This window comes from Alligator mississippiensis, chromosome 1 (assembly GCF_030867095.1).
Source record: "Alligator mississippiensis isolate rAllMis1 chromosome 1, rAllMis1, whole genome shotgun sequence".
Taxonomy (NCBI): Eukaryota; Metazoa; Chordata; order Crocodylia; family Alligatoridae; genus Alligator; species Alligator mississippiensis.
Window position 1 is genome coordinate 304,867,160 of NC_081824.1, and position 25,186 is coordinate 304,892,345.

General features: G+C 59.6%; 1 protein-coding gene across 6 annotated transcripts in view; it reads left to right on the forward strand.

The window, feature by feature from the left end:
• The first annotated feature begins 12,624 nt into the window (after positions 1 to 12,624).
• The window catches only part of BCOR (BCL6 corepressor), an 86,507-nt gene continuing 73,945 nt past the window's right edge, over positions 12,625 to 25,186 (forward strand). For all 6 annotated transcript variants that reach the window (XM_059720804.1, XM_059720808.1, XM_059720807.1 and 3 more), the window contains exon 1: positions 12,625 to 12,731. The gene's annotated coding sequence lies outside the window, so the exon portion shown is untranslated. The remainder of the gene's footprint in view (positions 12,732 to 25,186) is intronic.

The following is a 25,186-nucleotide window of genomic DNA, read 5'->3' on the forward strand; positions in this document are numbered from 1 at the left end:
AGTGCCTGGGGAGCAGCTCCAGGCGCCCCCACGGGCCCCGGCTCGCCCGCCTGCCGCGGATCAGCGCCGCGGTCTGTGCGCCGCCCGCGCGGGCCGGCCCTTGGCCAGCCGAGCCAGGCAGTAGGTGTGGGAGCTGGCAGGAGCCCCGCAGGCTCCCCGCGGGCGGGCGCTGTGCAGCGCTGCGCTGCTCCTGCGCCTTCCCCCGGCTTCCCGCGGGCGGCGCGCTTGCCAAGCGGGCCCGGCACGGAGCAGGGGAGAGCCCGCCGCCATTTGCATGCCCGGCACGCTAGCTCGGAGCAGGCGCGGGGGAGCGGGGAGAGGCACCGACCCCGGCTTTGGGTCCCGCTGGCTGCAGGGCCCGGCCCCCGCGGCAGCACTGCAGCCCGGCCACCGATTGCACCGTTGTGGGGGGCTCGTGTGCCCGGGCGGTGGAGAGCTGCAGGGGCAAGTGGGATGCACAAGGGCAGGAGAAGCAAGGTTGTGCGAGGAAAAATGGGAGGCAAAGGAGAGGCCGCGTTTGCAGCGGGGCTGCATCCTGCCCCGCGCTCGCAGACCCGCGGCCGCACGCCCCGCAGGGCTAGGGCACCGCGTCGCGGGGCCGCAGCGCAGCGCAGCTCGGGGAAGAGCCGCCCGGCTGGGCGTGTTGTGGCTGGCACGGGGGAGCCGGGAGCCGGTGCGGGAGAGCTGCGCTGGCGTCGCCCACTCACGCCTGTCCCTTCACGTGGATTGCCAGCAGGATGATTCACATCTCGCCTGTCAATCAGGTTGCAGATCCGCGAGGCATCTTGCAGGCGCGCTTTGTCAAGGGATCGGCGCCTCTCCATTGTTTCCCCTCCGGCTCCGCCAGCCCCACGGGAGGCTTGCAGCGTCCTGTGTCCCCCCCACCCACCCGAGAAACGCCCCAGCCCGGGGGTGCCACGGGCCGCTGACCTTGGGGTGTAATTGCAATGAGCGTGCGTGTGTGCTTGTCGGTGTGTGTGTGTTCCCCATCGCCTATGCCTGAGGTTACAGCCTCTGACTAGACAATATTGAAGTGACAGGCTGCCATGCAGCGGCAATCTTAAATACAGCTGCACATTAATATGCGCGAACGCCAGGCAAGGTATTTGCTCCCACTGCAGGGATTCATTCAGCCTCCTGCTCCGCCACTGGGCAAGGCTGGCTCAGCAGCGCGGAGTTTCCAGCCTGCCGGCCCTGCCTGCAGCTCTCGTCTTCCTGGGGGTTGCTGTTGTAAAGGCTGGGGTGGGGGATGTAGCTGGGGCTGGTCCTCCTCCGAGAAGGGGGCTGCACTGGGTGCTCTCCTGAGGTCCCCTTCCAGCCCTCGTTTTCTGGGAAATATTGCATCCCAGAAATGAGGGTCGGCAGTGACCTCAGGACAGGAGGGCACCCAGTGCACCCCCGTGCTCTGAGCAGGACCACCCCCGCCCGCTCTACGACTTGATGAAGTCTCGATTCCTTCGCCCCCCTTTGGTCTCCCTCCAAACCCAGCCGCGGGGGCTGGCGAGCCCATGACTAGGTAGAGCTGCTTGACTGCAGGGCACTTCCACCGTGGCCCCCGTGCTCAGAGCTGGGTTGAAACCCACAGTGTCAGGGACAGAGGCTGCAGGGGCTGGCCATAATCGGGAGGACTGAGGGGGGGAGCAGGGCGCAGGTCCTGCTAGCAGTTAAACGCGAGCTGCTCGTTATCGTGCTCGCGGACAAACGCAGGGAGCCGGAGGCTGCGGCTCGCCTAGCTCGGAGCGATGCCGGCTGTGGGGAGCACGGCTTGTAGACCCCCGCGCCCCAGCAGAGCCCGGCTTGACTGTCACCAGCTCCTGCCCATGAGCCGTCAAGTGGCTGCGAAGGACCGCGACCTTCACCCTGGGCAGTCACTCGTGCAGGGCCCCGGGGCCGAGCAGCGACCGCGGCTGTGGTAGAGACGAGCCGAGAGGGCGAAGCAGCCGGCGGGAATTGCTAATCGCCTCGGCCCAGCGCTTTGTGCCCGGGCCAGGGAGGCGCCCACATGACATCAGCTTTCCCTGCCAGAGCTTGAGCAGACAGGCGCGGGGCTCATTTCCCTCCCATGCATGCAGGTGGCCCGGGGAGGCTTCCAGGAGCCCGGGGGCCATATTCTTGCTGCTGTGACATGCAGCCTGCCCCTGGTGTGTAATGCGGGAGAAACCTCGGTGGGACCGGGGCCATGGGTGCCGGCAAAGGTGTGATCCCCGCGGGAGCTGCCCAGCAGCTCCGCGCCGACTCCGGGCAGAAGGAGGCGGGTGCCGCTGCGCTGGCTAATTGCCACGAGAGGCAGGCGGCGCCTGCGTGTCCCTGGGAGGCGCTCGCCCTGCTGCCGGGGCCTGACCTCCAGCCCTTCGGGAGAGAAGCGCTGCCGCGTGACACCGGCTTGGCCGAGAGGGGCGCGGGAGCCTGCCCGCAGCCTGCCCGCCCGCTCGCTCCAGCTCCCGCCGCTGCCGCGAAGGGCTGCCGTGTCCTTGCTGAGCCGGGCCGCGCTCCTCGGGCGCCGCCGGGGGCTGCGGGGCTAGGGGCCACACACACACACACACACACACACACACACACACACACACACTACATACATATATATATGTTTGTGTATATACGTATATATAAATGTGTGTATATGTGTGTACATATATGTATTTATACCTACACGTCCACACGTATACACACATACACACACACTGGACACACGCACTATATAAATATATGTATGTGGATACATGTTATACACGTGTATATATAAAGGTGTGTATATGTGTGTGCACATATGTATTTATATCTACATACACATATGTGTACACATGCATACATACTAAATACACACACAATATAAATATGGGTGTGTATATATGTGTGTGGATATGTGTGTATATACGTATATATAAATATGTGTGTACACGTATGTGTGTGTGCGCTGTGTGTAGTTGAAAAATTTCTTCTTAGCAAGCTTTTGGGTATAAATACTCTTCCTTTTTTCAATTATTTAAGTCGGTTTAATAAAAGACATCAGAGTTACCCAAAGAACCTTGTTTGGCATGTCCTAGACCAACACAGCTACATCCTATATTCGTGTGCGTGTATATACGCACACATTTATATTTACATGTATATACACACATATACATATGCACGTATATGCAGACAGACACAGGTGTGTATATATATATATATATATACACACACACATATGCATATACACATTTACACACGGACACATGCATACACACATGTCCAGGTGGGGGTTTAGGTGCCCCCGCGGGAGGGAGACAGAGACACGCGCGCCCGTCCCCGCGCCGCCGAGCTGCGGGCGCTGCGGAAGGATGCGTCCCCGAGCCGCCCACGCGTGTCGGCGTGGAGCCAGGGTCACAGCTGCCAAGCGGAGGGAGGCCCGCGCTGCCTGGGCCCAGCGGTGCAGGGGATGGGCCGGGCTGGTTTCTCCGCGGCTTCCCCCAGGCCGCAGCTGGCACCCGCCGGCCGCGGACCGCCCCGCTGCGGGGAGAGGCAGCAGGAGGCGCCGGCGGCAGAGCTCACACGGGGACCGCTGCCCGGGGCCGGGCGGAGGCGGCGCTGTGCCGGGCGCAGGAGACCCCGCGGGCTCGGATTCTCGCGTGGGAGCTGCGACCCGTAAGCCGAGGCCGGCAGGGCCCGCGGGGAGGGCCCCAGCGAGCTCCCTTGCTGCTGCCTGCCCTCCGGGCTCCTCCCCGGGCCCCTGGGCTAGCTGCCCGTGCTGCGCGTGGGCTCCCCGGGCCGATCCCCTGCCCCCTCGGGCTCCGGGAGCGGCGGCTTCCCCTGCCAGCCTGGGCCAGACGGGGGTGGGGCGGAGCAGTGGCTCCCCGGAACCCCTCTGTCAGCTGCGGGAGTGCGGGCTCCCCTCCTCCCCGGGGCCCTGGGAAGGAAGCTATGCAGCCTCTGCCCTGCCCGGGGGCTTAGCCGGCGGCCCTGCGCCCGCAGCCTCTCCCCCCAGCTAGCCAGGCCGCAGTGTGCGTGTAAAACGGATGGCGGAGCTCGGTGGCCCTTCCCTTCCGGAGGGAGGCAGAGCAGGCACGGGGCCAGGCTGCCCCTGAACCGAGAGAGATCACGACCGCTGATGCGGGTTGCCTGGCTTGGCCCACGGTGCACGGGGATGCCTCGGGAGCCGGCAGAAGTAAAGCAGCGCTTCTTTCCATGCACGCGTCCTCAGTCCCCCCTCCCCCCAGCTCTCCAGGCCCCCCTGCCCAGGCAGAGCCCGGGGGTGCAGCCCTCTCCTGGGGGGCAGCAACCCAGAGCAGCGCCCCTCGGCAGCTGGAGCAGGAGGGAGGACGGGCTGGTCGGGGCCCCGCGGGGACTGGGGTGCGGATCGCTTCCCATCTCCCGCCTGGATGGATGCTGCGGAGGTGGCAGCAGCGCCGGCCGCCGGGCTCGCTCCGCAAACAGTGCGGCCCCGGAAGGGCCACTGGCAAGGCGGGCGCGGGGCGGGGGCCGGGGAAGCGGGGCTCCCCCGCACCTGCCCGGGGGAGGCGGCGACCGGGCTCTGCCACGAGCGGGGCTGCTTTCCAGGTGGCCAGGAGCGTGCTCGTAAACCCTAGGGCCACTTTCCCGCGGGGATGCACGGCCTTGCTCTTAACACGTGTTTCAGTTTGGGCTCGAGACTGTCCACGAGCCGTCTCGGGCGGCCTGCAGGAAGGGGCCGGCTGTCCTCATTCACCTCCCCAGCCCGGCGCTTCCAGAGGCCGGGCGGCTTTCTCGCAGCTTCTCGCCCAGCCTCAGCAAACCGGGCTGGGTGTGCTCCCCTCCCCTCCCCTCCCCTCCCCTGCCTCCCTCCCCGAGCCAGCTGGACTTTGCCTCCTCCAGCCGCGCTGTGCCGCCCGGCCCGGCCCGTCCGCCCCCGGCGCAGGAGCGCTCATTCTTCATGTCGCCAGGATTCAGCTCACAGCTGCGAGAAAACTCTGTTTACCCTTCCAGAGCAGAGATCGATAGTGCTAGTGCTGGGCGGGGGGATAGCATACAAGGACCCCAGCCCCGGATCAGGGGGGCTTGGAGATGTGATGCATTTTCCGTGGGAAGGCATTGCACTCTCTTCTAGCATCTAAATAAAAGCCAGGTTCTTCGAGCGAAAGATAAACCTGTCTCCCTCCCCACCGCCACCCCGACACACACACACACATACACGCAGGCAGCAGCCTATATATTCCGCGGGAGAGTTCTCTAAAGAGTGATAACTAAATGGCCGACCGTCTCCAGCAATTAACATTTAATCTGTTATCTGAGATCTGCAAACATTCAGAGCTTAGCGCTGTCAGAAAAGTGAATTCCTGCCTCCGTGCACCTTCTCTGCGCGCCGTGGTAATTGCAAAACACTTACAGCCATTTTAAGCCGTAATTTATTTCTTAGGCGCTGGGAGTCTCCCCGTGCCTGCCTCCCCTCCGCCCGGCTCGCTCCCCCCGCCCTGTCACCGGGAGCCAGCGGAGCAGGAAGGCTGGGCTTTGTGTTTGCCTAGGCATCCTGTCGTCCAGCCAGCTGAAAAATGTCTCCTGATTGCTTTTTTTTTTTTTTTTTGCTTAAGCGGCCGCGATCACGAGCCCTCAACCTCTGCTGGCCTGCAGTGTTTGGACTCCGAGCCAGCTGGCCGCGGAGCCCGGAGGCAGCTCGGTACAGCGCTTCCCAGCCGCACAACCGGGGCAAGGGAGGGAGGAAGGAAGGGAGGGAGGGGGCGGTCTCCCGCCAGCGCCGCCGCGAGTCTCGCCGGCCCCAGCACTTTGGAGATGCGAGGCAGCCCCGCACGGCTGGGCGGTATTGTGTGCGAGCGGTGCTCCGTGTGTGTGTGTGTGTGTGTGTGTGTGTGTGCGTGCGTGCGTGCGTGCGCCCGCACCAACCACCTCGCGCCTCCCTGACGATCGCAGGCAGCCTATAAATAATTTCCATTATGTTCAGCTGACAGCGCAAGGCGATTAATTTTAATAGCTGTATATTTGCCTGTTTCTCCTAATGCCCTGTAATGAGATGAGAAGCCGGCGAACCCCAGATGGCTCCGTCCCTGTGTGCGGGGGGCGGGCTGCGGGCGGGGTGGGGGGCTGCGCGGCGCCTCCTGCGGGGCCGCGGAGGCCCCCGAGCCGTGCCCGCCGCCGCTCTCCTTTCTCTCCACCTCCCTCGTCTCGGAGCTCCAGGAGCCATTGTGACGCGGCACAGCCGAGCGCCTGACGCGGCCACTTGTGGGCAAAGACTTTGCTCCGCGGCCGGCGGGGCTGGGGCTGGCCCCGGCTCGGCTCCCGCGGGCCACGCATTACCCCGGGCTAGCCTGAGCTGTGCGGGCCGGCGGGGGGAAATGTAGCGGATCGCTGTCGCTCGGGGTGAGGGGAGGGCGAAGGGGATCACGGATCACAGCCCGTCCTATTAACCTAAATTCCGTATCTTTGTGGCCTACGGTTTTGGCGGCAGGCGGGGAGGCGGCGGGGGCGGGGGAGGAGACGCCTCGGGAGGTGGGTGCTTTGTGGGAGCAGGGAAATCAACACGCTGCCTCGCCGCCGGCAGCAGCAGCCAGCGCTGTGGTCTGCCCGCCCGCCCGCCCGGGTGTGCGAGTGTGTGTGCGTGCGTGCGTGTGTGACAAAGCCTCGCAGCAGCCAGCCAGCTCGCTCCTGCATCGGCCGGGGGAGGGGGAGGAGGAAGCGAGGAGATTTCTAAATGTAGAGGCATTGTAGCGAGTCCCGGATCCAGGCGAGAGAAAGGAGCCGGTTCCTTCCCTGCTTAGCCAGGTGGAACCCCGGCGAGGCCGGCACCTGTGCTTGCCTCCTCTCCGCAAGGCGTGTGCTGATAATGACGGCGCTTAATTGCATTTCTTTGAAGGTCATTTGAAGTTCCAGGCAGGCTGCGTTTCGCTTGCAGACCTCGCAGACAATGCGTGCGCTCCGTGCTGCATGGCAAGCACGGGGCATCCGCAGCGCCGGGGCGGGCCGGACGCAGGCAGCTGGCGCCTCCCCCGCCTACACGCGCGCCCCGAGCCTGCCCCACAGCCGCGCGGAGTCCTTCTCTTGGCAGAAAGGGCGGCAGGCGGCACGCTGCAGGGCCGGGCACCCTGCCCCCCGCAGCCCCACCGCCGGGCCCACTCGAGAGCAGTGCCAGGCTGCCTGCCTGCCTGCCGGGCTCTTCTCGTTGCGGGCTCCTCCTGGCCCACGGGCTCTTGTTCCTCCGGAGAGGCTTAGGGGAGTGGGAAGCCCGAAGCACATCCGCCCAGGACGGGTCGGGGCTGCGAGCGAGGAGGCGGAGGCCCCAGGGGCTCGAGGCACCACGGCGGCCTTGCAAGGGGCAGCCCATTGTAAGAGGATGTGGCACTCTTTAAGTCCATTCCCGCCTCCACCCCCCTCCCACTTCCCACGTGGACAGTCAGGCTTTACTGCTGAAAACAAGGCTTGATTAACCGGTGGCCACAGGGCCCTGGCTTCCCCACAGGGGCTCCCTGGCTCCAGCACTTCAGTGGCTTTCCTCCCCCGCCCCGTCACACCATCTCGCAGCGCACGGCAACACTGAGTGCTGGCGGCCGGGGAAGCCGCACTCCCTAGGGAACGGCAAGGGGGGCCCTGGGAGTCTGAAGTCAAGTGAAAGGCAGGGTATAGACTAGCCCACGTGTGCCTACGCGTGTATATATGTATATATTTGTATATGTATGTGGATGCATTATGTATATACATGTACACACACACATATATATATGTGCATATATATATATATATATATATGCTTGTGTGCATATAGATGTGTGTGGATTTATGTTTGTATGTGTATATGTATGTGCATATATATGTATATGCTGAAACTTCCTCAACCTGATGAAGCATTTTTGAACCCGATTTCCCCCCACACTATTTAAGTTGGTTTAATAAAAGATATCAGATTCACCCCGAGAACCTTGTCTCTCTATATGTATAACTTGTATATGGTTGCATATATTTATATATATGTATATATGTATGTGCATATATGTGTATATATGTATATACTTGTATTCGTATATGTATATACTTGTAAATGTGTGCAAAGAGCAGTGTGTCGGGAAGAGACAGAAGCAGCACCGCGGGGTTTCCCCTTCCCCTGTGAATCACACGGGATCTCCCAGGGGTTGACCCCAGCGGCAGTGTGAGGAGGGAGCTGCCGGAGGAATAAAGAGAGTGGGCAAGGCCAAGAGGCGTCAGTAGCAGAGCGGGGACCAGAGGGGCTGGGTCCTTCGTGTCCTGTGGGCTGCACACAAAACGTGTCGCGGGGTGGAGAGAAGCTGGGGTGCGGAGGTGGGAAGAATCAGCTGAAGGGAGAGAAAGCGAGGACGCGCAGGCCCCTGCGGTGGAAGCCGCCTTCAGTGAGTTTGAGACGGGAAGTGCGGCTTCCCGGCGGCTGTCCGGGAGCCGGAAGAGGCAGGGGAGGCCCCGCGCAGGGCGGCAGCCTGTGCTCAAGCCGAGCGAGCATTTCCTGGGCTGTGACGGCTCGTGAGCAAATCCGGTTCCTCAGCGCGCAGCCCCGCGGCTCCCCTGCGAGCCGGGCCCCGCAGCGGCGGGTGCAGCGGCGGAGCCCCGCAGGAAAGCGACTCTGCCCCTGCTGCCCTCGGGGCGGGGCAACTCCCTGCTGCCCCTCGGAGCCTGACCCCAGGGTTAAGCATTTCTTTAGAGAGAGGCTGCCTGCGCCTCATCATCATCACCCGCCCGCACTGCTCCCGCCGCCGCGCAGGGCCATTCACTGCGCGCGGGCTTCTCAGCGCCGCACCTACCCGTCCCCAGGCACCTCGGTGCCGGCAAAACCCCAGCCTCCCCGCCGGAGAGCCTGCTCGGGGAGACCTGAGAAAGGGCCTGTTCCCGGCCACCCCCGTGCAGGGGCCGCGAGGCGAGTGTCCCCACGGCCCCCGCCTGGATCAGGGGCGCCCCGGGGTGCCCGGGCCTGTGGGCAGCACAACGGCAGAAAGGGAGACAGCCTGAAGCCGGAGGACACGCACCGGGGCGGGGGGCAGAGCCCAGAAGCCCCTCGGGGGCTGGGCGGGGGCCCGGGAGCCTGCCCCGGGGCTCCCGCGGGGCCGGGATTGTTGCGGCCGCCGAGCAGAGACGAACCCGGTCCCGCTCCCGCCGCCGCTGAGATGCAGCTTCGCTAGGGCTCGGCGGCTCCCGGTTGCGGCCCCAGCCCAGGTGCTCCTCGCCCGCCCCCGGCCCCCAGCGCCGCCCGGCTCCGTCGGGGCCCCCGGCCTGCAGCGAGAGCCCCGCCGCCCCCCATCCCGCTGCTGCTACTGCTGCTGCTGCTCCCCCCGCCGCTCGCCGGGCCCTTTAATCAATTTCACCCTATTAATTATTAATGTTACGCCAGGCAGGCTGCAAGGGGGGGGGAGGGGGGAGCTGCTGCTGCTGCCGGGAGTCTCCGCGTGTGCCTGCGAGCGCGGAGCGGCCCATCGCCCCGACCTCCCGGCCGCGGGGACAGGGAGGGTGCCCCAGCGTCCCTTGCTCCCTCGCGGAGCAGCTTTGCTGCCGGCCCCGCACCGACTCGGCCCAGGCTGCAAGCGCCCGCCCTGGGGCGCCCCGGCCAGCCCCGGCCCAGCTGCCCTCCCCCTTCCCGGGAGCGCGGAGAGGTGGGGGAAGCGGGAGCTTAACCCTCTCGCTGCCGGCGGCACGCCCTCATCCCCCCTGCTCCGGGCCGGGGGAGGGGGTGGCTTAGGGAGGGAGGGAGGGAGGGAGGGAGGGACACTGCCCCCGCAGCCCCGGAGCGCGGCGGGCGGGGGCGGCTCTCGGGAGAGCTCGGCAGCTGCTCTCAGGCAGGCAGCGCCTGGAAATCTATTTAAAGCGCGGGGAAGGGGAGGAGAACAAAGCCGGGGAGGAGGGGACGGGGCGCGGGCAGCGCCGCATGAGCCGGCGCTCACATCTGTCCGCGCCGCGAGCTCTGCGCAGGAGGGACCCGCTGCAGCCCTGCCCTGAGCCCGGGGCCACAGGCAGGCGCCTCCTGGGGCAGCCCTGGCTCCGCTTCTTGTCTCCTTTTCCTGTCCTGCCCCCGCCGCCCCAGCGAGGGGCCCGTGCGGCCCCCGCCCGGCCGCTCCCCTCCCGCACCCAGCCCAGCCCAGCCACCCTGGCACTGCGAGGCAGCGGCGTGTGGCTCCCGGGCTCTGGTGTTGGAGTACGAGAAGAAAGGAGGAAGTTAGCGAGCAGGAGAGCCGAGAAAAGCCCGCGTGTGTCGCTCACGTCCGGAGTGAAAGCGAAAGGCCCGTGCGGCTCCCGCTCTTTGGCCCTGCGGCTCCCGATTGCTCGGCCTGGCGGGCGAGGGCACGGGCAGGCCGCCGGCCGCTCACAGCCTCTCGGGGGCTCTTTAAAGCAGCGCCTGGGGGGAGCTCAAGCGCGCTCAGCGGGTGTAAATCCGGGGTGCCCGTGTGTCCGCCCGGGGAAGGGGCACGAGGCCGTTTGGCTGCGGTACCAACCTCCCCAGCTCCGCCGGGGCAGGGCTCCTCGCCCTGGGGACGGCAGCGGGCCTGGCAGAGGCTTGTTCGCGCAAATGGCCCATCCCCACCCTGCCCCCTGCACTGTCTGCACTGTCCTCCCATCGCGCCAAGGGCGCCGGGAACCCTGAACACCCATTGTTCTGCCCCTGCCACGGGGCGCTGTCCCCGTGTGCGCTCCTGTGTGTGCTCCTGTGTGGCCGTGTCTGTGCCTCTGTGTCTGTATGTCTGTGTGTGTTTGCCCGTATGTCTGAGTGCACCTATGTGTGTCTGTACCCGTGTGTCTATGTGCCTCTGTACCTGTGGCTGCATGAGTGTGTGTGTGTGTGCCTGTGTGTGGCCATCCGTGTCTACATGTGCGTGTCTGTGCCTGTGTGCCTCAGTGTGGCTATGAGTGTGTGTGCCTGTGTGCGCCTGTGTCTACGTGTGTGCATGCCCGTGTGCCTCTGTGCATGTCTGTGCGTGTGTGTACCTGTGTGTTGTTTCTCTGTGTGCCTTTGTGTCTATGCATATGCACGCTCCTGTGTGCCTATGTGTGTCTGTACCTGTGTGTTCCTGTGTGTGCCTTTGTGTCTATGTGTGTGTGCCCCCGTGAGCCTCTATGTGTCTGTGCGTGTGTGTGCATGTGTGTACCTGTGTTGTCTCTCTGCGTGTGCCTGTGTCTGTACACGTGCTTGTGTGCCTGGGTGTACCTCGGTGTGCCTGTGTGTGCGTGTGTACCTGTGTGTTGTCTCTCTCTGTGTGCCTTTGTGTCTATGTGTGTGTGCGCGCGCCTGTGTGCCTGTGTCCGCGTGTCTATGTGTGTGCGTGCGGTGCCGGGCTCGTGGCCTGCAGCGGGGCGGGCCGGGAGGCCGGGAGCTAAGCGGAGCAGCGCCCGCACGTGCGGCGGGTTTCTCCCGGGATGCTCCCAGCCGCGCAGGGGAGGCCGCGGCCTTTCAGGCCTTACTTCGCTACCGTCTCCGCGGCTTCCTGCCTCCCCCGTGCCCGGGGCCCGCGCCCCTCCCGGCGCTGTCTCCGAGCCGGCCTGTGTGGTGCCAGCGCGGAGCCCACGCTGCTCCGGCGGCCGGGAACAAAGCTGCCATTCAGCGCGGGCTGCCCGGGGCCCGGCCGGCTGCTGCCCCCACTCCGCTCGGCAGCGAAAGGCTCGGGGAAGCGGGGCCCGCCGAGGCCCGGAGCAAGAGGGCCGGGAGCAGCCTGAGCTCGGGCTGCTGCGCTCCGGGCACGGGGCGCCAGGTCGGGCCGCGCCGTGAGCCCTGGCACTGCCCGGGGAGGGCCGCCCCCCCCTCCCCCCCGCAGTGACCCCCGGCGCTCCAGCTCCTCTCGCTTCCTGCTCAGCGCAGCTAATTGGATCAGCCGCCGCCGCTGCTGCTGCTTGTTGATTTTTCCAGCTCGCAATCATTTCGCCTGCTCCGTGCCCCGTCCCCTCCCCCCGCAGCCCATAATGAGCAACTTGTTGGCTCTGTGTGAGCCGCAGCCCCTCGGAGGAGAGCAGCGGGCTCCCTCCCTCGCGCCCACAGGGACGGAGGGCAGGGGCCGGCGGGTCAAGTCACAGGCTCTCCCCCAGCCCTGCAGTGAACCCAGGGGCGAGACACTGGAGGGGGGCCACGCCGGCCCCGGCCCCGGCCCCTGCCCCTGCCTGTGCGGAGGAGAGGGCACGCAGGTGGCCTTAGCCCGCTCGCAGCGACCATCCTGCGTCCACCCCCGAGGCCCCGCGGGGGGCGGCAGGTTGGATACAACCGAGCCGCCTGCTCCCGTGGCCGGCAGGAGGACCATGTCCGGGCGGGGGTGATCCAGCGGGGGCAGGTGGTGCTGGGAGCAGAAGCTGGACTCGATGCCTCCCGCCGGTCCGGGCACCCCTCCTTTTCTAGGTCGGGGGAAAGCCCGGGAGCCTTCCGCCGCGGCCGCGGCCCCGGCCCCGGCCCCGGCCCCGGCCCCGGCCCGCGAGCTGGAAGCAGCAGCGAGGGAAAGCCCGGGGTGGAAGTTTCCTGTGTCCCCGGCCGGGCTGCGGGCGGCTCTGCCCCCGGGCTGTGCCTGCAGCCGCCGGCGCGGGAGCCGGGGTGGGGCAGTGGAAGTGCCCGCGCCGCGCAGGAAGAGCAGCCTCCGGAGCCTTTTGCCTCATGCAAGATGCTGGCGATAAGGAGCCTGAGCAGCATCCCCTGCTCGCCGCCTGTGCGGCTCCGCGCCTGCGCACTGCGGCCGCCGGAGCCAGCCCGGCCGGGAGTCGCGCGCGGAGTTGTCCCCCGCTGCTCGGGCGCCTGGCGGGGACCGGCACCTGGCCCCGGGGGGGGGGGCCACGGCAGCACGGTAGGAAGCGGCTCGCGAGCCCTGCGCCGGATGCATGCAGCCGCACGGACGTGCAGGCAGGAGCTCTGCCTCGCGGCTCGAGGGGAGGCGGGCAAGCCGCAGGGGGGCCCTTGTTCTGCTCCCCCGACCCGGCCCCCTCGGGGTGGGGGGCAGTCCCCACCTGCCTCCCGGGGCCTCGCCGGGCTCGGGTGACTTTTCCGGGCTCGGCGCCCACTTTGCGGACACACCCAGCCCCAGCCCCAGGCTCGCCCTGGGTCCTGCCCTGGCTCGCCCCGGCTGAGCCAAGTACAGCCCGGCAGGCAGGAGTCAGCGCGGCTTTGCTCCCCCGTCCCTCCGGCGGGCTGCAGCGCCGGCGCTGCTCGTGCGCCTCGGACCTGCGTGCCGGAGTCGCAAGCGTCGGGCTGGGGGATTCCTCGGATCGGTGGTTGTGTGCGGAACCAGGGGGCGGCCCCATGGCCCTTGCCGCGCTAGGGTCCTCAATCTCTAGCAAACCTTTCACGGGGGATCGGAGTTGCAAAGGTGCAGAGGCTCCTCATTTCCGGAGTTTTGCTCCTAAAATCCCTGTAAGGTCCCCCGGCACCTTTCCTGTTCTCCAAAGCTTGGGAGGAGGCATGCTTAAGAAATGTTTGTGTGGTGTGTGTTCTAGCTGGAGAGCAAGACTGAGACAAGAATGATGAGGAAACCCCTTAGTCATGTTTTTTTGTGGGGGGGGAAGTTATATTCCAAGTGGATCAGTACGGATGTTAAGTTTGTGCTCAAGGATCCTATGGCTTGGTGGGACTGCACCTCTATCCTGTTTTTAGTTTGCTCTCAGTCATGTTCTGAAGAAAAATACTGCAGTTCCGTGCACTCACTTTTATGTGACTCCTTCGGCGATGAAGTAACTAGCCAGGCTGGATCCACCAAGGGTTTAGACATGCAAGGTCTGATTTTTGTGTACTCTGATACCTGGAGGAGTCTTCGGTCCCCAGTTAAGCAGCAGTGTGGTCCCATGTGGAGAGTTAGGCACTGCACAATGAGAAGCTCAATGGCTGGCAGGTTGAGCCTTTCCAAGCTACTCAGGAATGTTTAAACCTCACTCCTCAAGGGTACTAGGCCTCTCGCTCTGCTCAGGAGTCCTAGCTAGAGCCCTCTTCCCCCTCCTCCAACTTAGGTGCCTAAGACTTTTTCACAAAAATAAATAAAGCCCACCCCTTACAGCTGGAAACCCAGGTGTCACCAGGCAAGTGGGAAACCTGTTTTCAAGCCTCCCTTCTGCCTGATGTCCTTCTGACTGGAGGTCAGGGACCCAGGACCCCCACCTTCCAGGAGAGTCTCCATGTTGCTGGGTATTCCGGGGTGAGCGTCTCTCAAGTCACTCTTGTTGAAGAATTAAATATGCATTGGGTCAGATACAGAGATCTGGACTGCACAGACAGACTCTCCCACTCACGGAGGGGGCAGGAGAGTCAAGGCCTACCTAGCCCCTACTCCAGTGGCAGCCAGTATTCAATTACTGTATCAAGTGAAACAGATGCTGCTAGTGGGGATGGGGGAACACAGTTCTAAAGCACCCAGAGCCTGGGAAATTAGAGTGTTTTCCTAATGTATAAGAAACAGACCTTTAAGGTCCTGCTCCAAAACCAGTGGGATCATAGGTGTCGACTTTAATTTTTACAGGGGGTGTGGGGAATGGGCACACTAAGATGATGGACATGTGGAAAGTTTTACTCATTTCAAGTGACATCCCTCTTACCAAGGGGGGTCCAGGCCCCCCTTGTGTGGGGTGGAGATTCAACCCTGTGTCTTCCACAAGGCAGCAGAATCCTGCAACCAGAGGCCAAGTGGAGAAATAGCTGCACAGAGCCAGCCCCCAAAATCCTGATCTGCTTATCCATAGCTGTCTTTTGGGCAAGGCCCAAGTCAGGAGGTACATCCTGTGAAAACCTCCTAGAGCAGGCCTTGCTGGTGAGTTTGGCAGGGGAATGCCTGGTGCTGGGGCTTGCGTGCTGAGGAGCTCAGTGGCACAGGGACTTAGGTGGTTGCCTGCATGCCCACAAACAGACAGGTAGGTACCTACGGACTTTATGCACTTACAGGGTTACACAGCCACTGAGCAGGGGGTGGGGGTGGGGGTCTCAGTGGTGCCCAAGTCCCTTGGTGAATCTAGCCCTAAACATTTTGTTCTTTACCCTTCCACAAATGCAGTGTTCTGTGGTTATGCTGTCCCAGCGCTGAACCTTGAATTTAAACATTCAGTTGTGTAGAGGTTGCAGAGCTATGCTGGAGGCAGCGCTAACTTGTGTGCATTTGGCTCTGATAAGGATTCTTAAACAATGAGGTGGTCTGTCCTACAGGGTCACTGTTCCCCTGGTGGCTGTTGGTGTTTATTTTATGTATATTGCTGTAGAGCTTGTGAGCAGCAGTTGGAAACCTGGAACCCACTGTGCTAAACACTGTGCAAACTCAGCCTGTGCCCCAAAGAGCTTGCGATCTGAGTGTAAGACAGGAGACAGCAGTGGTTACAGTGCTCTGGATGAAATCACGAGACAATATGGGTCAGCATGAAAGGCAGAGGTCACTGCTCAGCACCTGCCTACCTGTCACTATATCCTAGGCATCAGCAAGGGATGCATGGACAGTGAAGCAGCTTTGCAGGTGTCTGTGGCATTCCTCCTGACCATGGAAGGTGGAATAGGAGAAAGCAGGAAAGGGCCTGTTTGAAAATTTAAGAATTGTGATATAAAAGCCATCCTGGGTTGATGGAGGATGTCTTGGGATCGACCAGGAGAAGCTGTGGGGGAAAGCCAAGACAGAGCAGTCAGGTCAAATCCCTTGTTTGATGGTGTGGAGAAAGGGGAGGCAGTAGGAGGAGATACAAAAGAAGCCACTGCAGAGGGGTGACCCAAATGGCCAGGAGTGGGACAGACAGGCATTTGTCGAGGCCGGGAAAGAGGATGTGGCAGCGGTTGCAAAGAACGTGATGATGCTGGCTGAGAAATGGGAGAGGGGCTCTCCCAGCTCTTCTGTGACCATCACTTCTCACACCCTTTGTAGTGGCAGTGGGAACCAGCTGGGGGGTGGGTAGTTATAGGCTTCTCCTATTGCTGCGCCAGTGACCTGTCATCCTGGGCCGGGGACCTCCCACAGCTCTTGGCTGCCTGCTGTGTGCGGGATGGCCGCGCGGGTGCCAGGGGAGGCCGTGGCTCCCGGCCGCGGGCCAGGCAGGGGCTTGCCTTTCCCCTTTGTTGTGGCCCCCGAGCCGGGCCGCCGGAGACCTGGAGCATCTCGTGAGCCGGCCCGGCGGTGCACAGACGTGGGCCGCGGCCGCGCGAGGCCGCAGGCGGCCGGCAGCCGCGCTCGGAGCGGGGCCAGGCGGGGGAGCCCCGCGTGCGGCGGCCTGGCCCCACGCCCTGCTCCCGCCCGGCCCGGCCCGGCCCGCCGCAGCCGCGCTGCCTCTCTCGCTCGCTCGCTCGCTCCATGTCGCTCCCTCCTCCCCCGCCTGCTCCAGATGGTCTCTCCCCTCCTCCTCCGCCTCCCCCCTCCATGTTGTCTCCGTGCCTCTCCCCTCTCCATGTTGTGGCTCTCGCGCGCTCCGCACCGCCTCCCCGGGGCCGCTCTCCCCGCCCCGCGCCCAGGGGCCCCGGGAAGGTGGGGAGCGGGGCGGCCCTCTGCCCCGCCGCCTAGTCGGACCGGGCTCAGGCCGGGGCCGCCCGCGCCAGCGCCAGGGAAACACAAAGCATGCGGGGAGCCGGGCAGCGCGGGGCCAGACGGAGCGGGGGGGGGGGAGACTTCCCGGCGCGGCCCTCGGGGGTGTAGATCCGGAGAGGGATTATTTGGGGCGGAGGTGGGGGGCCACTCGGGTTTTTTTCCTTCTTAAATACAAGAAATTCAGGGATCAGCATCACTGGGCCAGATTCATGTACGCATGCAAAGTGTGCATGCATTTGCACACATGCACGCACAACCATACACCTGCGCACATTCAAGCAAGCACACATGCATGCACACATGTACAGACATGCACACGCTCAGGCACACATTCATGCACTCAGGCACACGTGTCCACACTCAGGCACACAGGCACGCACACACATGGATACGCCTACAAATGCACATATTTACACATGAAGGTGCACACACGCACACTCAGACACATGCACACACTCAGATACATGCACGCACACGCAGGCACACATTTACACAGGAAGGCACATGTACACATGCACACTCAGACATGCACACATACAGGCACACACATTTACACGCAAAGGCACACATGCACACACACTCAGGCACATGCACACGCTCATGCAGGCACACATTCACACGAGGGCACACGTGCACACACACATGCACACTTAGGCGCTCATGCATGCACATACAGATGCACACACTCATACAGGCGCAAGCATGCACACACGTATGCACACATGCACATTCATACAGGCACACACAGACAAACACTCTCCCATGCACGCTCATACAGGCACGCACACACGCACCAAGACCCGCCGCGAGTTGAGAGCCGCGGACTGCCGGCCCGTGGGGCTCGGAGTGAGGCCCAGGGTCTCGCACACGCCGGCCCCAGCTCGCGGCCCAGATCCAGCGCCGAGCCGAGCCGAGCTCCGCCAACTTCCCCCAAGCCTCAAGGCGCCTGGCTCGAGGCGGCGCTGCACCTCGGGGCACGGGGGCTAGGGCTGGGCTGAGCCAGGCTGGAGCGCAAGCAACACACAACCCCGGGGAAGGGCCGGCGGGCTCCCTGCCCCGCTGAAGCCAGTCTCGCGGCCCGGGGCAGCACAGGCAGGAGGGACCCCGGCTCCGCAATGCCACGAGCCGCTCCCTCGCGGGGGCGGAGGGGGGCGCTGAGGGTGGCAGCTCTGCCCCTGGGCGCCCGGCCTGCCGCGCACGTAGCGCTGCCCCTGCCCCTGCCCGCGGCTGCTGCCATTGTTCCCGCCGGCGAGGCGAGGCGAGGCGGGGCTGGAGCGCGGCGCTGGCGGCAGATGAATCGGCTCTGACGGCGCCCGGGCTCGTGGGGCTCTGACCGGAGGGCAGGGGGGCCTTGGGGGCGGCAGCGGCTGAGCCCAGCGCTGCGGGCGCCCGGCGGGTGGGGCGGGGGGTTCCCGCCTCTGCGAGCCCCGGGCGCTGCCCCCTTCCCCGAGGGCTCCGCGGCCCGGCCGGGCGCAGCAGTGCGGGGTGTGCGGGACATCGCCCCCCCCCCAGCCCCGAGGGGGAGGTGCGGGCTGAGCAGCCCCCGGGCAGGCAGGCACAGGCCCGCGGGAGGGCAGCGGCCCACGCGCGGGGTGGCTGGGGGCGGGCTCCGGCTGCGGAGGGGCCAGGCGGAGCCCAAGGCTCGTGTCGCAGCGCGGTCCGGGCTGCGCTGGAGAAAGCAGCGCCCTCCCCCTGGCCCCGGCCGAGAGAGGAGCCGGAGGGCAGGGGCCGGGGTCGGGGACGCACGGTGCCAGGGTGGCCGCGGCCAAGCCAGGCAGGCAGCATCCCCTGCGAGCCGGGTGCCTGCCTCCCACCCGGCACAGCTGCCCGGCTCCCCCCCGCGCCGCTGCTGCTGGAGGCGATGGTCCCCCGTGGCCAGAGAGCGGCTGCACTTGCTGCAGCCCTCCCGGCGCTGCCAGGAGCGCTCTCGCCTGCTGCTGCCGGGGCCGCCGGCTGTGAGGAGCCCACTTGCCTCTGGGAGGGTCTCCCCGTGGAAGGCAGCGCAGTGGAAAGCGGAGAAGAGTTTAATGGAGGGGGGAAGGGAGGAGATGCTGACAGCTGAGCTTGCACGTGCCTTGCCGCAGAGAGGCCTTCTGAGGACTAGGGGCAGCTCTGCTTACAAACCCCTGAGAGAAAGAGGGGGAGAGAGGCAAAGCTCTGTGGCTGTCTGCATCTCCGGTGGCTTGTGAAGGCCAGACCAGAGCACTCATCCCCAGCAAAGCGGAGCGGGCAGCGCTTGCCAGCTAAGAGAAACACGATTCACCACCCTTTCTGTGCCAGAAGAGATTGGTTGTGTGCCAGAGCCCATGTAACTAGCCCTGGTGGGAGAGGGAGGCTGACTTTCTCCCCAGCACAAGGGCCAGGTGTACGTGGCACACAGCAGATTGCCAGAGCAGTTGATCTCTCCTCTCCTCTCTTCCTATGTTGCTGTGGGTTAGTGGGAGAGAGAAGGACTTTGTGCCTGGGTCGAAGAAAAGAGCTGTAAACACGGAAAGGTGTTAACACAAGCTGATCAGGGGAGTAACATTCAACAGAAGCTCATGGCTTGGAAACAGCCTTCTGGGCTTGTGTGGGAGAAAGACGCAGGCCCCAGGGGAGGGAGGCAGCACGTGAAAGATCTGGAGGCAGAGTGCAAGAGTGAGACAGCAAGGCATGTGTGAGCTAGTGCAGCCTCCTCGCTCTGGGTCAAGGCAAGGTCCTCCTCTCCCCCCTTCCTTGGTTTTGGCAGGGTTTGCTGCAGGCCTTGCTACACACTGATTGAAGGATCCGAGCATTTCAGAAAGGAAAGGGTTGTAGCTGAAATTCACACATTTACCCCAGAGGTCTCTGTACTTCGTTCTGACCTTCCGCATAGAGCTGGTAGCTAGCCATCTACTTTCAACACCTTCAAGGAGTTTGTCAGAAACAACCGTGGTTTTATCCACACTGTAGCAAATGTCTGCCTGCTTCAATGGCTAACAGAAAGCAGTGCAACTTAGCCAGAAAACAGGTAAAAGAATGGTTCAGGCTTCCTGTTCTGGCCTGTACAACCTGATCTAGCTACCCCTATTTAGGCTTTGATTACTTTTAGAAAACTTTTCCCGGCTGGGGACCTCCCCAGTTCTTTTAGCATCCTGGTAAAACAAACGATGTCCACACTCCCAATAGTTTGTGCGTGTGCCAAAAACTCTGTGGATTAGACTTGCTTTCAATAGGGCTACATGCCGATTCAATCGGATCCAATTTAGCCTGTGCTGATTGAGTGCCAGTGGGGATCATCCTAAATGGTTCAGACTGAAATGGTTCAGATAATCCTCCCACATTGTCCCACGATGTGTCAGTGGCATTCTGCAATCTCCCTGGAGGTTCTTCTAAGATCTGTGTTGGGAACTGTGGGCTTGTTATCCCAGGGGGCATAGCAACTGAAACCATTAAAAGCAGGAAGTACTAGGGTGGATGGGGCCATACAGCAATGGTTCAGAGCACAAATCAGGTGGGTTAGTGTGGAGGTGCTATGCTGGTTCAATTAGAAAGGGTTTGCTTTGCTGGCACAGGCCCAGACCTAACCTCTCTAGATATCCTGTGCTGCCCCCTTTACTCTGCCAGCAAGATGAGGATCTATGCCCTAGTGGTGTCCAGGTTGTTTGAGTGCTGGCAGCAAAGATGACACAAACTCATGAATGGAATTCTTTCCAGACCTGGGCTTCAGTACCCAGACAATCACAGGATTTGCTTGCTTACATTGGCTGTCCTGTGTCTGTTTGGAGCAGTGGTTTTCAAACTGTGTTCTGTGGAGCACTGGGGTTCAGAGATAGGTCATCAGGGGTTCTTCAAAGAAACTGGGAGGAACAGTGGAGCAGGCCAGGAGGCAGTGCACTGCCATTGCAGGACCGGTCACCTGGCCCTGTGTCAGTTCACACAGCCCATGGAGCTAGGGGCAGGAGTTCCACGGCAGAAGAAAAGATATGAGAGGGTTCCTTCCCTGACTTCAGGAAGTTTGAAAAGCACTGGTTTAGACTATAAGTGATTTGGGCATAACTGCATCTTTTAACTATCTTGGAGTGTCTAACACAGTGGGTGTTATATAGAGAAATAATGGGCAGTTGACATTTTAAACTAAAATAGGAGGAAAGTCACCATGCATTGAGGTGAAGGGGAAAATAGATGTATTTGGAGCTGGAGACATGAGATTAGTTTCCGTGTTATTTTTATTACTGTAAGAGCACCAAGATGGCTACACATCCTATAGTTTAAGGCTGCCCAAATTAGTACACAGCAATGTTTTTAGACATAGACATATATATAGATATCTGTGCAGGCACACTGCCAATGAATTGGCACCCAAGGTGAGCTTTCTTCTGCAGCCCCTGAAAGCCCAGCTGCAGTAGAACCCTGTCCTGTCCTGCATTTTCCCATGAACATGTGTAAGCATGTTCACACAAGTGGCATTTTGTTTTTTACTGAACCTGCATTATCTGTTCTTTAGAGCCAGTTCCAGTCAGGAGGTTCAGGTAAAGGCAGCAAATCTGCAGCCATTCTTCCACTGGGGAGTAGGGCATCACCCATGTCCTTTCCCTGCCCTGGTTTTGGCTGCCCACTGCCCCACAACCAGCCTTGCTTCCACATGGAAGCCTGATCTCCACTTGAGAACTTGCTGGCCCTCATGGTGCAGGACAGAGGATGGGCAGTTGGTTGAAGGGGAGAGGCATGGAGGTCAGTGCACAGCAGACTGAATGTGTTGGGGAGCTCAGGTTGTCTTCCTCTGAAGTCCAGGGAGGCCACCTGGGACTACAATAAGGAGAAACAACTCGAACTAAACCAAGCACCATACCAGCGTTTGAAATGCAGAGCTTTTCCTATGTATTTAAAGCCAGAATTAGTTTCTTCCTGTTCTCATTTATCTTATTAGGACCACAGCAATACCTCTACAGGCAGAGAAAATTTGGAAATTGTTAGTGTATTTGTTCAATTAATGCATTGAATTGGAACAGGGTTTATGTGTACCGTTTGGATAGGAAAACACAAAACTTGTTTTGTTTTATATAAAGATTCGGGGAGAAATTCCTACCCATGTACAGTACAAGGGCAAAGTCACTTCAGTCATACTGTAGACTTTGAAACCAAATACACCTGAGGCACAAGTTTTGCACTATCCTATTGCAATGGTGGAGAGTGTCACCAACAGGGAAGGATACAGGACTGCATGATCCTGTGCACTAAATGGCACCACATCTGGCACTGAAAACTTGCAAAGGATGGCATGGTTTTGGTGGGCAAGGCCCCATTGAATTTGGTGGGTCTCCAGTGCTTTAAGGAAGCAAATAGCAGCTTGCAGGGGAGGGCGCCCATTCTCCTGGCTTTGGCTTCTGTGACTCCTCTGAGTCATGATATTTAAACAAAATGTCAGTATTGGATTCCCACATATATATTCCAGTTCAGCTCCCCATGAAACTAATGACCAAACCCTCAGAAAGTCAAATAGAAGAGGGATTAAGAGTAGGAAGAGTAATTTAAGCCAAATAAACTTGGTCATAGCAGAAGGGTAGAAAGGGCATGTAGTACTGAATGCTCGGACTAGGTGAATTAGACAGGCTAGTGAGGAGCCTATTCAATGGTACACAGTGACCCAAGGCTTCAAGGCAGCTAGTTGGAGTGACACAGCTTCATAAAGCCATGAATTACATTTTGGTACCCTGTGCTGCCCATTCAAGTTATGTGCTGCTTTATTATAACAAAGGTGACTTCTCCCCATTCACTTTTTATAGGGAGGGCCAGCTAAGAAGTTAATCTGAATGGGATAGCCAACTAACAGGCTTTCAAAGGGAGTGATGCCAATTGTGAGAGAGAGCATCCATAACCAAGGTAGTAAAACATACCTCTACATTCTCCCTGGTAGGAAAATTTGGGCCAGCTGTAGAAAGAGCAAGCTCCTATGACTCAGAGGGGAAACCTGGCCATGCTGAATGCATGGAGGACCAAGTGACTGCTACTGTCAGGATTTGCAGGCTTACAAGGTGTCAGTGGAAAATTAATTTGTCCTAGATATGCAAATATAAAGGGCCAGATCATCTACATGCAAGGAAGGCAGCTTAGCCCTCAGTTCTGCACTGTTCTGCTCCTGGTGTTTTGCTGTGTAGGCCAGTCCCCTTGGCTGTGTTACAGGTTACAGCTGCCTCTGGACTCCACTAATTTATCCCAGCCTTTCAAGGTTACAGGGGGCAAATGCACAGCAAAGGTGCTGCTTTGATCAGGGCCCACATTCCCTTTTCTCTGGTGTTGCAGAAGGTGAGTGTCAGAAAAGCCCTGAAGGAAAACTGGATACCATGGGAGAATCACCTTTATAGGGGGGGGATTTCCCCCTTGGCCAGCTACACCAGCTTTACCCATACATTGCACTGGTGGTAGAACTACACTGCACCAAACAATCCAGCTGTGGCCTCCCAGCTGTCCTATCACCTCGGCCAGGGTGTTTGTGCATGACTGGGCCATTCTAGGCCAATAGGATTAGTACGGACAGGAATAATATCTCCAATCTGACACAGGACTGTGATGTCATGATAAGACTCTATGTGCATTCCCTGACTAGTTGCCTTTTCTAAAAGGATCTGTGGAACCAATCCAGAACAAAATTTAACATCCCTCACATCTGGTAGAAAAGATAATAAATTCGTGTTTCTCTGCCTGGTATATGTATGCTACTGAGTAGAATTTAGGAGTCGGGGTGGGGAGGAGGGAGTTGGGGGTCTGTGAAAGTGGGGAATAGGATATTTATGATACTGGGAACAGGCATTTTCAAGACTCTCTTTGTCCAGCATGGTTTTTAATTGTTGATGATGTTGAGTGGTGAGATGAGAACTCCTCAGGGCAGAGGCTGTCTCTTTCTTAATAGTTTATATAGTATGTGTGAAAATGAGGCCTCAGTCTTGGTTAAGGACTCCTGGAATTTGGGAGGCAGCTGATCAGGAACTAAGAAATCATTTATTGTATGTTAGAGAATGCATCCTTCTGACATCTGTCAAGAGGACACATATAAGCAGCAGGTATAGCTGGAGAATAATAGGGGATGAGGGACGGTATAGATCCCATGGAGACTCTAAAGTTAAAACCTCTATTCTACAGGAAGCTTGGATCCATACTCTTCTCACACCATTGGGTTGGGCTCCAAAGAATGAGCCCCACTACCACCAAGTTCTGAACTGGAGGTGTATAATAACTAGATAGGTCAGTTACCACATGTTTCTCTATGTTTATACTCTATATGCCTAGAAGTGGGTTCATGTCATAAGGAATGGCAGAAAATGTGTTCATTGTGTAGTGGTTTCCTTAAGCTTTACTATAGAATAAGGAGCTTGCCTGGGTTAATGCTACTGTAACAGTGCTTGTGAGGAAAAGTAACTTCCTTCTGACTTTGAGAAGTCTACAGCTGTGCTGAAGGTTGGTGACAATTGAGACCTTAAAAAAAAAAAAAATTCTGGAGAAACGTATGCTCCTTGGTTTGATCAGATGAGGCCCATGGCAAAGTTGATGGACAACAGTATTCTGCATGAACACATGCGCGTTGTCTTCTAGACAACATGCATAGCTTTTAACAAAGTCTGTATTGCTAGGAATGTCTATTAAAAGGTAATCTGCAAAGGATTTTAAACATATGGGTTTGATCCCTTGCTTGCTTCTTTATTATGTGGAATGGAGACCTGAAAGCTTTCTTTTATTTTCTAACTTTATTTCCAAAACAAAGCATTTTTGTCTTTTCTGCTTTTTATAAGGCAAGTCATTTCAGAAAGAAAATATAAAATCGTTGCTGGCAAAGTTTGCAGATGGCATCAAAATTGGTAAAGCGATACATTATTATAATGGGTCTATTCTACAGAGCGATTTGGATGATTCAGTAAGCTGGACTCCCTTGAACAACATGTATACAGCCAAATCCAAGGTCATACTCCTAGGGAGAAAGACTGCATAGGGTGGGGGGAGGGGCCGTATTTTGGAAAGCAGTTACTGAAACAGTGTCAAGATGAATAACTAATGAACACAAGTCCCCACTGTAATATGGTGGCTAAGAAACCTGCTACAATCCTTGGGTATATAAGCCAGAAAAGATGGAGTAGAAGCAGAAAAATGGTATGACTTCTGTTTACAGTGTCAACAAGGCAATTGCTGGAATACTCTGTCCAGCTTTGGGTGTTAAAAAGCATGGAGACAAATCAGCATGGGTTTGGAAGAGAGCTCCAAAAAGAGATTCAGTATCTGGAAAATCTATTTTATGGCCAGAGACTCAAGGAGCTCAATCTGTTTAGTTTATCCAAGAGAAGGATATGAGCCGATGTGATCAAGGTCTTTAAGTACCTCCATGGGGAGATTTCTGAGAGTAGAGGTCTCTTTAATCTAGCAGACAAAAGCATAATGCAATCCAATAGTTGGAAGCTGAAGCCATAGGAATTTAGACTAGATTTAAGGTGTGGATGTTTAACAGCAAGGGCACTGGACCAAGTGAGATAGGGAAGAGCTGGGCCAAAATGTCTTTCACTAGGTGAAATTCCATGGCCCATATTGTGAAGGAGGTCAGGCTAGTCAGGCTAGCTGATCATGAGCCATCCTGGCCTGTCAGTCCCTAGGTCAGATATTTCAAATCTTGTCATCCCTGATATTGTTGGAGGTCTCAGAGATGAGCACTGTCAGTTGTCCTGCCTTCCACATAAAGAGGCAGGGGTGCCACTGCCACAAATCTTCTATTTTATGTGCTCATTAGGGGCTGGAGTTCAGTAGTTGCTAACAAGCAAGACAGT